General features: G+C 40.0%; 1 protein-coding gene across 1 annotated transcript in view; it reads left to right on the top strand.

Annotated features, from left to right (window-relative positions):
* The window catches only part of HHLA2 (HERV-H LTR-associating 2), an 88,798-nt gene that overhangs the window by 12,808 nt on the left and 62,555 nt on the right, over positions 1 to 13,435 (top strand). The window contains exon 2 of the transcript XR_004027536.1: positions 7,414 to 7,500. The gene's annotated coding sequence lies outside the window, so the exon portion shown is untranslated. The remainder of the gene's footprint in view (positions 1 to 7,413; positions 7,501 to 13,435) is intronic.

The raw sequence follows: 13,435 nt of genomic DNA, 5'->3' as shown, positions 1-13,435 counted from the left end.
GTTTTTTCCAATTCTGTGAAGAAAGTCATTGGTAGCTTGATGAGGATGGCATTGAATCTATAAATTACCTTAGGCAGTATGGCCATTTTCACAATATTGATTCTTCCAACCCATGAGCATGGAATGTTCTTCCATTTGTTTGTATCCTCTTTTATTTCATTGAGCAGTGGTTTGTAGTTCTCCTTGAAGAGGTCCTTCACATCCCTTGTAAGTTGGATTCCTAGGTATTTTATTCTCTTTGAAGCAATTGTGAATTGGAGTTCACTCATGATTTGGCTCTCTGTTTGTCTGTAATTGGTGTACAAGAATGCTTGTGATTTTTGTACATTGATTTTGTATCTGAGACTTTGCCCAAGTTGCTAATCAGCTTAAGGAGATTTTGGGCTGAGACAATGGGGTTTTCTAGATATACAATCATGTCATCTGCAAACAGGGACAATTTGACTTCCTCTTTTCCTAATTGAATACCCTTTATTTCCTTCTCCTGCCTGATTGCCCTGGCCAGAACTTCCAACACTATGTTGAATAGGAGTGGTGAGAGAGGGCGTCCCTGTCTTGTGCCAGTTTTCAAAGGGAATGCTTCCAGTTTTTGGCCATTCAGTATGATATTGGCTCTGGGTTTGTCATAGATAGCTCTTACGATTTTGAGATATGTCCCATCAATACCTAATTTATTGAGAGTTTTTAGCATGAAGGGTTGTTGAATTTTGTCAAAGACCTTTTCTGCATCTATTGAGATAATCATGTGGTTTTTGTCTTTGGTTCTGTTTATATGCTGGATTACATTTATTGATTTGCGTATGTTGAACCAGCCTTGCATCCCAGGGATGAAGCCCTCTTGATCATGGTGGATAAGCTTTTTGATGTGCTGCTGGATTCGGTTTGCCAGTATTTTATTGAGGATTTTTGCATCAATGTTCATCAAGGATATTGGTCTGAAATTCTCTTTTTTCATTGTGTCTCTGCCAGGCTTTGGTATCAGGATGATGCTGGCCTCATAAAATGAGTTAGGGAGGATTCCCTCTTTTTCTATGGATTGGAATAGTTTCAGAAGGAATGGTACCAGTTCCTCCTTGTACCTCTGGTAGAATTTGGCTGTGAATCCATCAGGTCCTGGACTCTTTTTGGTTGGTAAGCTATTGATTATTGCCACAATTTCAGAGCCTGTTATTGGTCTGTTCAGAGATTCAACTTCTTCCTGGTTTAGTCTTGGGAGGGTGTATTTGTCAAGGAATTTATCCATTTCTTCTAGATTTTCTAGTTTATTTGCATAGAGGTGTTTGTAGTATTCTCTGATGGTAGATTGTATTTCTGTGGGATCGGTGGTGATATCCCCTTTATCATTTTTTATTGCATCTATTTGATTCTTCTCTCTATTCTTCTTTATTAGTCTTGCTAGCGGTCTATCAATTTTGTTATCTTTTCAAAAAACCAGCTCCTGGATTCATTAATTTTTTGAAGGGTTTTTTGTGTCTCTATTTCCTTCAGTTCTGCTCTGATTTTAGTTATTTCTAGCCTTCTGCTAGCTTTTGAATGTGTTTGCTCTTGCTTTTCTAGTTCTTTTAATTGTGATGTTAGGGTGTCAGTTTTAGATCTTTCCTGCTTTCTCTTGTGGGCATTTAGTGCTATAAATTTCCCTCTACACACTGCTTTGAATGTGTCCCAGAGATTCTGGTATGTTGTGTCTTTGTTCTCATTGGTTTCAAAGAACATCTTTATTTCTGCCTTCATTTCGTTATGTACCTAGTAGTCAATTCAGGAGCAGGTTGTTCAGTTTTCATGTAGTTGAGCGGTTTTGAGTGAGTTTCTTAATCCTGAGTTCTAGTTTGATTGCACTGTGGTCTGAGAGACAGTTTGTTATAATTTCTGTTCTTTTACATTTTCTGAGGAGAGCTTTACTTCCAACTATGTGGTCAATTTTGGAATAGGTGTGGTGTGGTGCTGAAAAAAATGTATATTCTGTTGATTTGGGGTGGAGAGTTCTGTAGATGTCTATTAGGTCCGCTTGGTGCAGAGCTGAGTTCAATTCCTGGGTATCCTTGTTAACTTTCTGTCTCGTTGATCTGTCTAATGTTGACAGTGGGGTGTTAAAATCTCCCATTATTATTGTGTGGGAGTTTAATTCTCTTTGTAGGTCACTCAGGACTTGATTTATGAATCTGGGTGCTCCTGTGTTGGGTGCATATATATTTAGGATAGTTAGCTCTTCTTGTTGCATTGATCCCTTTACCATTATGTAATGGCCTTCTTTGTCTCTTTTTATCTTTGTTGGTATAAAGTCTATTTTATCAGAGACTAGGATTGCAACCCCTGCCTTTTTTTGTTTTCCATTTGCTTGGTAGATCTTCCTCCATCCCCTTATTTTGAGTCTATGTGTGTCTCTGCACGTGAGATGGGTTTCCTGAATACAGCACACTGATGGGTCTTGACTCCTTATCCAATTTGCCAGTCTGTGTTTTTTAATTGGAACATTTAGCCCATTTACATTTAAAGTTAATATTGTTATGTGTGAATCTGATCCTGTCATTATGATGTTAGCTGGTTATTTTGCTCATTAGTTGATGCAGTTTCTTCCTAGCCTCGATGGTCTTTACAATTTGGCATGTTTTTGCAGTGGCTGGTGCTGGTTGTTCCTTTCCATGGTTAGTGCTTCCTTCAGGAGCTCTTTTAGGGCAGGCCTGGTGGTGACAAAATCACTCAGCATTTGCTTGTCTGTAAAGGATTTTATTTCTCCTTCACTTATGAAGCTTAGTTTGGCTGGATATGAGATTCTGGGTTGAAAATTCTTTTCTTTAAGAATGTTGAATATCGGCCCCCACTCTCTTCTGGCTTGTAGAGTTTCTGTTGAGAGACCAGCTGTTACTCTGATGGGCTTCCCTTTGTGGGTAACCCGACCTTTCTCTCTGGCCGCCGTTAACATTTTTTCCTTCATTTCAACTTTGGTGAATCTGACAATTATGTGTCTTGGAGTTGCTCTTCTCGAGGAGTATCTTTGTGGCCTTCTCTGTATTTCCTGAATCTGAATGTTGGCCTGCCTTGCTAGATTGGGGAAGTTCTCCTGGATAATATCTTGCAGAGTGTTTTCCAACTTGGTTCCATTCTCCCCGTCACATTCAGGTACACCAATCAGACGTAGGTTTGGTCTTTTCACATAGTCCCATATTTCTTGGAGGCTTTGTTCGTTTCTTTTTATTCTTTTTTCTCTAACCTTCTCTTCTCGCTTCATTTCATCTTCCATCACTGATATCCTTTTTTCCAGTTGATCGCATCGGCTACTGAGGCTTCTGCAATCTTCACGTAGTTCTCAAAACTTGGCTTTCAGCTCCAGCAGCTCGTTTAAGCCCTTCTCTGCATTGGTTATCTTAGTTATACATTCATTTATTTTTTTTTTCAAAGTTTTTAACTTCTTTGCCATTGGTTTGAATTTCCTCCCGTAGCTCAGAGTAGCTTGATCGTCTGAATCCTTCTTCTCTCAACTCATCAAAGTCATTCTCCGTCCAGCTTTGTTCCGTTGCTGGTGAGGAACTGCGTTCCTTTGGAGGAGGAGAGGTGCTCTGCTTTTTAGAATTTCCAGTTTTTCTGCTCTGTTTTTTCCCCATCTTTGTGGTTTTATCTACTTTTGGTCTTTGATTATGGTGATGTACAGATGGGTTTTTGGTGTGGGTGTCCTTTCTGTTTGTTAGTTTTCCTTCTACCAGACAGGACCCTCAGCTGCAGGTATGTTGGAGTTTGCTAGAGGTCCACTCCAGACCCTGTTTTGCTGGGTGTCAGCAGCGGTGGTGGCAGAACAGCGGATTTTCGTGGACCGCAAATTCAGCTGTCTGATAGTTCCTCTGGAAGTTTTGTCTCAGAGGAGTACCTGGCCGAGTGAGGTGTCAGTCTGTCCCTACTGGGGGTGCCTCCCAGTTAGGCTGCTTGGGGGTCAGGGACCCACTTTAGGAGTCAGTCTGCCCGTTCTCAGATCTCCAGCTGCATGCTGGGAGAACCATTACTCTCTTCAAAGCTGTCAGACAGGGACTTTTAAGACTGCAGAGGTTCCTGCTGTCTTTTTGTTTGTCTGTGCCCTGCCCCCAGAGGTGGAGCCTACAGAGGCAGGCAGACCTCCTTGAGCTGTGGTGGGCTCCACCCAGTTCGAGCTTCCTGGCTGCTTTGTTTACCTAAGCAAGCCTGGGCAATGGCGGGCGCCCTTCCCCCAGCCTCGCTGCCACCTTGCAGTTTGATCTCAGACTGCTGTGCTAGCAATCAGCAAGACTCCGTGGGCGTAGGACCCTCCAAGCCAGGTGCAGGACACAATCTCCTGGTGTGCCGTTTTCCAAGCCCATTGGAAAAGCACAGTATTAGGGTGGGAGTGACCCGATTTTCCAGGTACCATCTGTTACCCCTTTCTTTGACTAGGAAAGGGAACTCCCTGACCCCTTGAGCTTCCCGAGTGAGGCAATGCCTCGCCCTGCTTCAGCTCATGCACGGTGCGCTGCGCCAACTGTCCTGCACCCACTGTTTGGCACTCCGTAGTGAGATGAACCTGGTACCTCAGATGGAAATGCAGAAATCACCCGTCTTCTGCATCGCTCATGCTGGGAGCTGTAGACCGGAGCTGTTCCTATTCGGCCATCTTGGCTCCACCCCTCTATTTTTTTATTTTCAATTTTAATTTTTGTGGGTACATAACAGGTATATATATGTATGAGATACATGAAATGTTTTAATACATGCATGCAGTGTAAAATAAGGACATCATGGAGAATGGGATATCCATCCTATTAAGCATTTGTCCTTTGAATTACAAATAATTCAATTACACTCTTAAAGTTATTTTAAAATTTACAATTATGTTATTGACTATAGTCACTCTGTTGTGCTGTCACATAATAGGTCTTATTCATTCTTTCTAACTATTTTTTGTACCCATTAACCATCCCCACCTTCCCCGTAACCACCACTACCCTTCCCAGCCTCTGGTATCAAACCTACTCTCTAGGCCCATGAGTTTAATGGTTTTGATTTTTAGATCCCACAAATGAGTGAGAACATGTGACGTTTGTCTTCCTGTACCTGGCTTATTTCACTTAACATAGTCTCCAGCTCCATCCATGTCGTTGCAACTAATTGGATCTCATTCTTTTTTATGGCTGAATAGTACTCCATTGTGTATATGTACCACATTTTCTTTTATCCATTTATCTTGATGGACACTTACGTTGCTTCCAAATCTTAGCTATTATAAACAGTGCTGTAACAAGCATAGGAGTGCAAATATCTCTTTGATATACTGATTTCCTTTCTCTTGGGTATATACCCAGCAGTGGGATGGCTGGATCATACAGTAGTTCAATTTTTTGTTTTTTTAGGAACCTCCAAACTTTTCTTCATACTAATTTAGATTCCCACCAAAAAGGTATGAGGGTTCCCTTTTCTCCACATCCTTGCCAGCATTTGTTATTGCCTGTCTTTTGGATAGAAGCCATTTTAATGGGGGTGAGATGATATCTCATTATAGTTTTGATTTGCATTTCTCTGATCAGTGATGTTGAGCACCTTTTCATATGCCTGTTTGCCATTTGACATCTTCTGAGATCTGTCTATTCAAATCTTTTGCCCATTTTTTTAAATTGGATTATTAGATTTTTTCCTATAGAGTTGTTTGAGCTCCTTATATAGTCTGGTGATGAATCCCTTGTCAGAGGGGTAGTTTGCAAATATTTTCTCCCATTCTGTGGGTTGTCTCTTCACTTTGTTGATTGTTTCCTTTGCTATGCAGAAGCTTTTTAACTTGATGTGATCCCATTTGTCCATTTTTGCTTTGGTTGCCTGTGCTTGTGGGGTATTGCTCAAGAAATTTTTCCCCAGACCAATGTCCTGGAGATTTTCCCCAGTGTTTCTTGTAACCATTTCATGGTTTGAGGTCTTAGATTTAAGTCTTTAATCCACTTTTATTTGATTTTTGTATATGGCAAGAGGTAGGGTTCTAGTTTCAGTCTTCTGCATATGGATATCCAGTTTTGCAAGCACCATATATTGAAGAGACTATCTTTTCCCCAGTGAATGTTCTTGATACCTTTGTTGAAAATGAATTTACTGTACACATGTAGATTTTTTTCTGGGTTCTCTATTCTGTTCCACTGGTCTATGTGTCTGTTTTTATGGAAGTACCACACTGTTTTGACTATTATAGCTCTGTAGCATAATTTAAAATCAGGTAATGTGATTCCTCCAGTTTTGTTCTTTTTGCTTATGATGGCTTTGGTAGCAGTTAGGTCTTCTTAGTCTGCTCCAAACTGCAAGTTTCTCCTTTTTTGTTTTTTTGTGACCTTGACAGTTTTGAGGTATAATGCTCAGGTAATTTGTAGACTATCTTCAATTTGGCTTTGTCTTATGTTTTTCTCATTATTAGACTGGGGTTGTGGGTTTTGTGGCAGAGTACTACACAGGTGTAGTGCCCTTATCACGTGTAGGGATACATAACAGCAACATGACTTGCTGATAATGTTAATCTTAATCACATGGTTAAAGTAATGTCTGTCAGGGTTTTCCATTATAAAATTATTATTTTTTCCCCCATGCTCTGGTTGTTGGAAATGAATGACTAAATCCAGCCCACACTCAAGGGGAGGGAAATTAAGCTGCCCCACCTCTTGAAGGAGAGTAGTATGTTTATATATATTATTTGAAATTATTTGGTATGGAAAAAAGTTATGTATTCAACTATTTACGCACATCAGTGGATTATTTATATTACATGGATTTTTTATTCTTTGGGTTATAATCCAATATTATAATTTATTTTGCTGCTTAAAATTTCTAGCTTTGGTCATTACGGGCTCTTTAAAGTTGATGCCCGTGTCCTTTTGACATACTCCTACTTTTTAAAAATTAGCACTTTCTTTCTGCTCCTCATGACTCCCCAAATTTGTATTCTTATACCGCTTATATTTATCTAGATCAGAGAAAATATATTTTTCCAGAGAGAAATTAGGCTAAATTAATAAAAGATGTTATGTTAGTCCCAGTTTTGATATTTATAGGAAAAATAAGTCTTACATGAATAAAAAGCAATTATACATTTTACATATTACCTTCAGGGGAAAAATACCCAAAGAATTCAAAATTCATCAAAAATGTCTGTTAATATATTTGTGTTATTTTCATCCATCATATTCTGTAGAGGTTAATGACATATTGTTCCCCTCTTATTGGAAAAAATCAGCTGGTTTAATTGTTAATTTTTTTGAAATTTCTTGGCAAGTCAGAGTAATTCATTTGGATTATCAAGAGAAATGTTCATAGTATAATGATCTGAATTCCGATTCTCACAAGTCATTAATCACTGAAAATGAACTGCATCCCACATCCACATTGGCAGTGAGAATAAATTTGCTTGTTTGTTATGATTATGGATTTGATTTCTCATCTCAGCACATATAGAACTGGATGCCCTTGTGGTACATCTCAAGACTGATTTGAAAGCTTGAGAGACCATCGAGAATTGGATTTGGGGAAGATGTGAGTATTTGCTATACTATATTTTACTCTATGTGTATAAATTCCTTAAACAGAAAAATTTTAATACAACATTTAAAAGACATATTCAGACATCATCTTTAGCGTAAATGAAGTTTTGGCAAATGTATGCAGATATTCCTACACAAAAATACTATTTCTTGCATAAGAAATAGTATTACCATTCACCAAAATGCACTATAAATCTGGTAGAGGGTTATAACTTATAGACCTTCCATGTTGTTTTAAAGAAATATAGAATTCAGAACATTTACAGAAATCTGTTGTTTCTCACTTTACCAAGTGTAAATAGGGGTATGTGTTTGTATCTAGCATATGTACTTAGGAAATTGTTCTACTCATAACAAACCTATGGTCTGTTTTCAGCGGTGTGATTTGCAAGTAGTAGAGAACAACACCTGGGAAGCTTGTCTTTCTGTGTTTTCTAATAAGCCTGTAATCATTTTGTTAAGCCCTTTGAGATGGCCTTTGTCTAAACTGCCTCTTGAGTAATCCCAAGTACTGACACAACTTTGCAAATAATAATTAAAAACACATGTAAATATGCCAACTAAATTTGGACCTATGTTTAATGCTTACTTATGTTTAATGCTACCTATGTTAGCTACCTATGTTTAATGCTTATTTACAGTGAAATATTTAAAGTGATGGCTAACATTTTGAAAACATCAAGTAATATCAAACATTAAGTATTATTTACGCAGACATAAGAAAGAGAAAATGGAAATTCAAGTGAGAGGAGCATCCTGGTAAATCAGTCTGTGCCAAAATTATGGATGAAATGGAGCTGGATTCTTGATACTACCTTCAAAAATCCTCCAACTTTTCTAGAGCCAAGCTCTAGAAAAAGCTTATCCCTTTTTCTAGATTTATGGTTGGGTATTGGGCATGAGAAAGGAGTGTAGCTTTCAAGGTTGGTCTTTTCCATAGTTGAGAACTAGAAACTGAGCTACAGAAACCACACATGGTATATACACATTTGATTGCAGTAACTAGGGCCTGACATAGATTTTGATTACTTCTATTTTAATCTCAAGAAATGTCTATGTCCCCAAACTAGTCTACTCTACATAATAGCAGAGAAAATGGACAAAACACAGCTGTTTTGGTAAGTATATAACTCACTTGGTATGAACAGAAGTGTGCAGATGTACTGCAGCGGTGTGTCAGTATCTGCTTATCAGTTCTTGTTCTCTTTTCTGCCCTTCCTCACTCTGCTATGTGTCACATTGCAAGAAACCACATTTCCCAGACTGCCTTTCCCTCTGGCTTCTGTGTATGTCTGGCCAATGGCAGGCACAGGTGGAAAACAGGAGGGCTGGAGGAGAGGGGAGGGAAGAAGCCACGTTCCCCCCATTCACCATTCTTACTTCCTGAGGTGTCCTGGCAGAGGCTGCCTCTCTTCTGCATTCTCTTAATGGCTCTAAATCCCCCCAGACGGTCCTGACTCTCAACAGTACCTTCTTCTGTTGTCCCTCCAGCCTTACGGGTTATAGCAGCTTCTTGTTACTGCTAATTTCTGGATTGCCTCACTCACCCCTATTGCCTCCCAGCCATCACCCATGTGGCCAATTTTCTGTAAGATAATAAATTTCTTCTTTATCAAAAACCTGTGGTGTTTCTGCTCCCTGGCTGGACCTTGCAGACTACTAGCTATGTCAAGGGACAGAGAAATTATGAACAGTAGGGCCTGTTGATGTCCTGCCCAGATCCCTTTTTCTAGGCAGGTGCACCCAAACTCTGGCTGCTGTGAGTGCTGGCTGCTAATGACCTTTGTATGCACTCTTTTCCAGAGATTAACCTTTGCCCAGAGATGCCTGGGAAGCTATGATGTTTCCCCGGGGGTGGCCCATGCCCAGTGACAGGCTGATTTGAGGACAAGCTGGCCCCTTGCAGCAAGGGTGAGCAAGTCTGTGGTGCCACTCAGGTTCCAGTGCTCCTCATGCTATGAGATAGAGACCAGACCTCAGCGAAACTCATTTTTTGCTTGGCTTCTTCCCTATCTCTGTCCTACTTCTTGATTCCTTACAATTTTCTCCTGAAAGCTCACCCTCAGTAATTCCACTGCATGATAATCACCATTTCTGGCTCTGCCTCAAGGGAACCTGAACTAAGAGTATATTTTACAGAGGGAATGGAGAAAATCTGTTTAATCTGGTGAGATGGTGAAATGGAGGTTGTGAACACAGCTTCAATGTAGTGATGATGAAACTAAAAAAAACACAACAGCTGAACATTCTTGAGGAACAAACAGTTGTGGGAGGACTCAACCTTTTGAAATTGAGGAGAAAAGTGGTGCCTTGCCAAAATTAAGGTCTGGAGAGGCTAGTTTTCATGGCAAAAGGACGATACCGTACTTCTGACCAGTGTAACATGGCATTCCAAGAGTTTTCAAGAGTATCAATACCTGTGGGGTAGTTAGAAACGCAAGTCTGTTCTAAGACTAGAAATATACATTCTGTGAGATAATAATATAAAGACAGTTTTTCTCAGGCTTGAGTCATGCACAATTCTTTATTTTGGAAAAAGGCTGGTGTGGGTAGTCTTGTGGTAACCACAAGCAGGATTGTGATTCAGGGGGAGTGAAACCAGCAATGAGAGAAGGTCAACACAGATGTGTTATTGATTGGATCCCAACCACTGGGAACTATGCTCAATCCTGGGGGATTTTCTGGAGAACATTTGTAAATAAGTTTCAGAACCATTCAACAAGGGCAAGGAGTGGGAGCATTTATTCATCCTCTCCAGGGCCCCCACGGATATTACCTCCTCTGTTTCTGGGTTGTGTGTGCATGTGTTGTGGGGGTGCCGAGAGGATTCCTGTGGTGCTCTCAATCTCCGCTTCAGAGCTCTTTGGGCAGTGGTGCAGCACCAAGGCAAAATGCCACTGACTGCCCCTGTAGCTGCCTGGTTAAAACCTTCACAGAACTAACTGCTACAAAGTGGCTGGAGTAAGAGGTGGACTAAGTAGGTTGAAGTCCTGCACAACAGATGTCCGGTATGGACCCTACCTGTAGTTATATCTATGGGGTAGTGAAAAGACTGGATATGGAGTAAGGTCTGACTCTTTGCCACATAGACATTAACCTCTGTGACCTTGGGCAAGTCAGTCCTAACTTACTAGTGTGGAAATCGAAGCTAAGAGTGTTCAGGAACTGAACTCCGAGCATACGTCTTTCAGGGTTATGATGACTTCATCAAACCCCTCCTTTTTGTCTCCAGACCCCAACTAAGTCCTTCTTAATTTAAAATGCACAATTTAATTATCTTTGGGGACTACGATCAATTCACAGAGGAGGTATCACTTTCTCTTCTGAGTTCCATCATTCCTAGCATTAACTCTAATACACACTGTGATGTCGCATAATTGTATATACCTTTACTTCTGCTGTGTGGAGTTCAGATTGATTTTTTTTTATCTTTGTGCACATCAACACTAGCAAGTTGGCAATCTTTTGTACTAAGATTTGTGCCTATGAATATTTGATACAGAGAAAGAGGTCAAAGGAGAAAGAGATGGAGGAGATTGGGGGAACAACTGTAGCACTGCATTCCATATTCTTGTGAGCACTTACTCTTGTCAGCAGGAGCAAAGCAAATCCATGGCCCTATACTGTCTCTTAAAAAAAAAAAAAAAAAAAAAAAAAAAAAAACTTTTCCTACTCCTACATCCTTAGGCTGGCCTTTTTTTCCATTTTGTGGATTCCTTCCCCTTTTGAATCTGTTCTTGAAGTTATTGAAATTCATTGCTTCCCAATTTTTAAATAGGATAAGAATATTGTTGGGCAGTGAGGAAGGTTGGCAGGGATGGGGAGGGGTTTTCGTGACCGCAGATGCCTGGGGGCTGGGCCTGGCCACACCATGGCTCCTCTCTCCATGTCACTTGCAACCTCCCCGGTCAAAAGGAAAGCTGAGAAGATGGGAAGGTGAGGAGAGGGTGGTAGGATGTGAACAAATATTTGTGTACCTATTATAGAGCCAGACATTTTACTTCATCGGTTGATGTGAGGATGAAATGCATTATTTTTATCCACTGTCACCTTGAACCTCCATTTCACAAGGAAGGAAACAGTTTAAAGATTATCATATTATGAGTCATCTCACTTGTAAATTTTGGAGCTATAAGTCACAGCCAAGCCTGACTCCAGAGCCCATGCTCTCACTGCTTCCTGCTGAAACACCCACTGGGTTGACCCTGAGGCAGGTGTCACCACTGTCAAAGAAGCCTGCTACTCTTAATTGGGATTTTTTCACCTACTTATCTGAATAGAAAGTTTGCTGTCCTACTAAGCAAGATATCAAGCTCTGGGCCAAAATTTATTTTCAGCTCTTCAGAAGAACAAACACCCTTATTTTCCCAGATGGGTGGGAAATGGTGCTTTTGTACCCACGTTAAGCATTTTATCAGAGGCTCTCACCCTGTGGAATTAAATTCAAGGGGGCTCAGCAAGTGTGTGCCAGGGGTGCATCCTCTTGCTTCTCTGCCCTTAGAAGAGCCTTGAGTTCAGAGCTGAGCCCTGGATGTTCCATAAAAGTGCGTGCATGCTGATTGAGCCTTGCAGCTTTGGAGACAAGAACTTCAGCTATCAGAGAATCCTCAGATATGACCAAGATGGCTCCTGTTCCATAGAATGGGAATTACAGTCTCTTGTAGCTTAAATGTGTGTCCAGGGTCCATGTCAGTGTACTTTCTTAGAGCAATTACCCTATCATTGCATGTGATATATGTCTTAAAGGAGTCATTAAGCCAATTAGGATATGTTGCCTTCTGTATATTTTGTGCTAAATCCTCTTTATTAGAAAATAATCAGAATTTGAAGCTTGATTGATGTTTGGCCCAGTTTTAAGTATTATTTACCAAACTAGAGATAGCTACTCTAATCCATTTAGAATGTTAAGAGCAGACCTATATAAGCCTCATGGGAGAATAGAGTCGTGATGCTTGTTCAAAATCTTTGGAAAGCACCCCAGCTGGCAGCTGGCTTCTGTTGGTATTTTAAAAGGGCATATAATAAGCATACATAGAAGTATATGTGGTAGTTTTCTTATGGTTGGTTGTTTTTAAACTAGAACGCTATACCTTGCATTTTCTTTTATCTTGATTTTTCAAACATCGACCTGCCCCTTAAAGCTACCTCCTTCACAAGCCTGATCTATTTGTGTGGTTTATATGTGCTGGATGTTTATTTGGGTAATCTAAGGTAACAGAAGAGGAATATATTTAGTCATCTAACCTTTACAATAAGGAACATTTGAAATGTCAGCATTTTATTTCAGGAACAGGTGAGCTATTGCATTATAAGGCTTTTATTTATTTATTTACACCCTACATGTTTCTGAAATTTGAAACAGCTTAGAACAGCTTATGACAAACAGTAAAAAAAAATGAAAAAAAAAGATGAAAGAGGAGAGAGTAAATATTCCAGCCAGAAAAGTCAACACAGTTGCTGTGATAAAGTATAATCCTGTGTCTAAGATTCTTGGAAACAGGGCAAGGTGAGAAACAAATTATAAAATCTTTAATATTCAGAAAGAAGGGAAGAAGTTCCTCTGGTTAAAAACAAGTACTAAGGTGGCCAGATTCCGGGTCAGGTGCCAGAGGCAAAGCTATGTAGACACGAATGCTGTTCTCATGAAGCTTACAGTATAGTAGGCATGACAAATATTAAATCTATAGATATATAACTAATTATGCTTTGCTTTTGTATCATTTATGGAAAAGTAACAGTTCCTAAATTTGCTTAAATGTCTCTGGCTTAGAATGCTTCCTTGACTCCCCAGTCTAAGATCTGAAAGATTAAAAGGCATCACCCAGGTTCAGAGACCAAGAGAAGTGATGTGGTAGGCTGGAGAACCTGCAGACAACTGGTGTACCTTGGAAGAGAAGGGCCCAGAGGATGCCGGAAAGGCAGACAGT

Source organism: Nomascus leucogenys, chromosome 21 (assembly GCF_006542625.1).
Source record: "Nomascus leucogenys isolate Asia chromosome 21, Asia_NLE_v1, whole genome shotgun sequence".
Classification (NCBI taxonomy): domain Eukaryota; kingdom Metazoa; phylum Chordata; class Mammalia; order Primates; family Hylobatidae; genus Nomascus; species Nomascus leucogenys.
The sequence above is the reverse complement of the archived record's forward strand: the minus strand, read 5'-3'. Positions and strand labels throughout refer to the sequence as shown.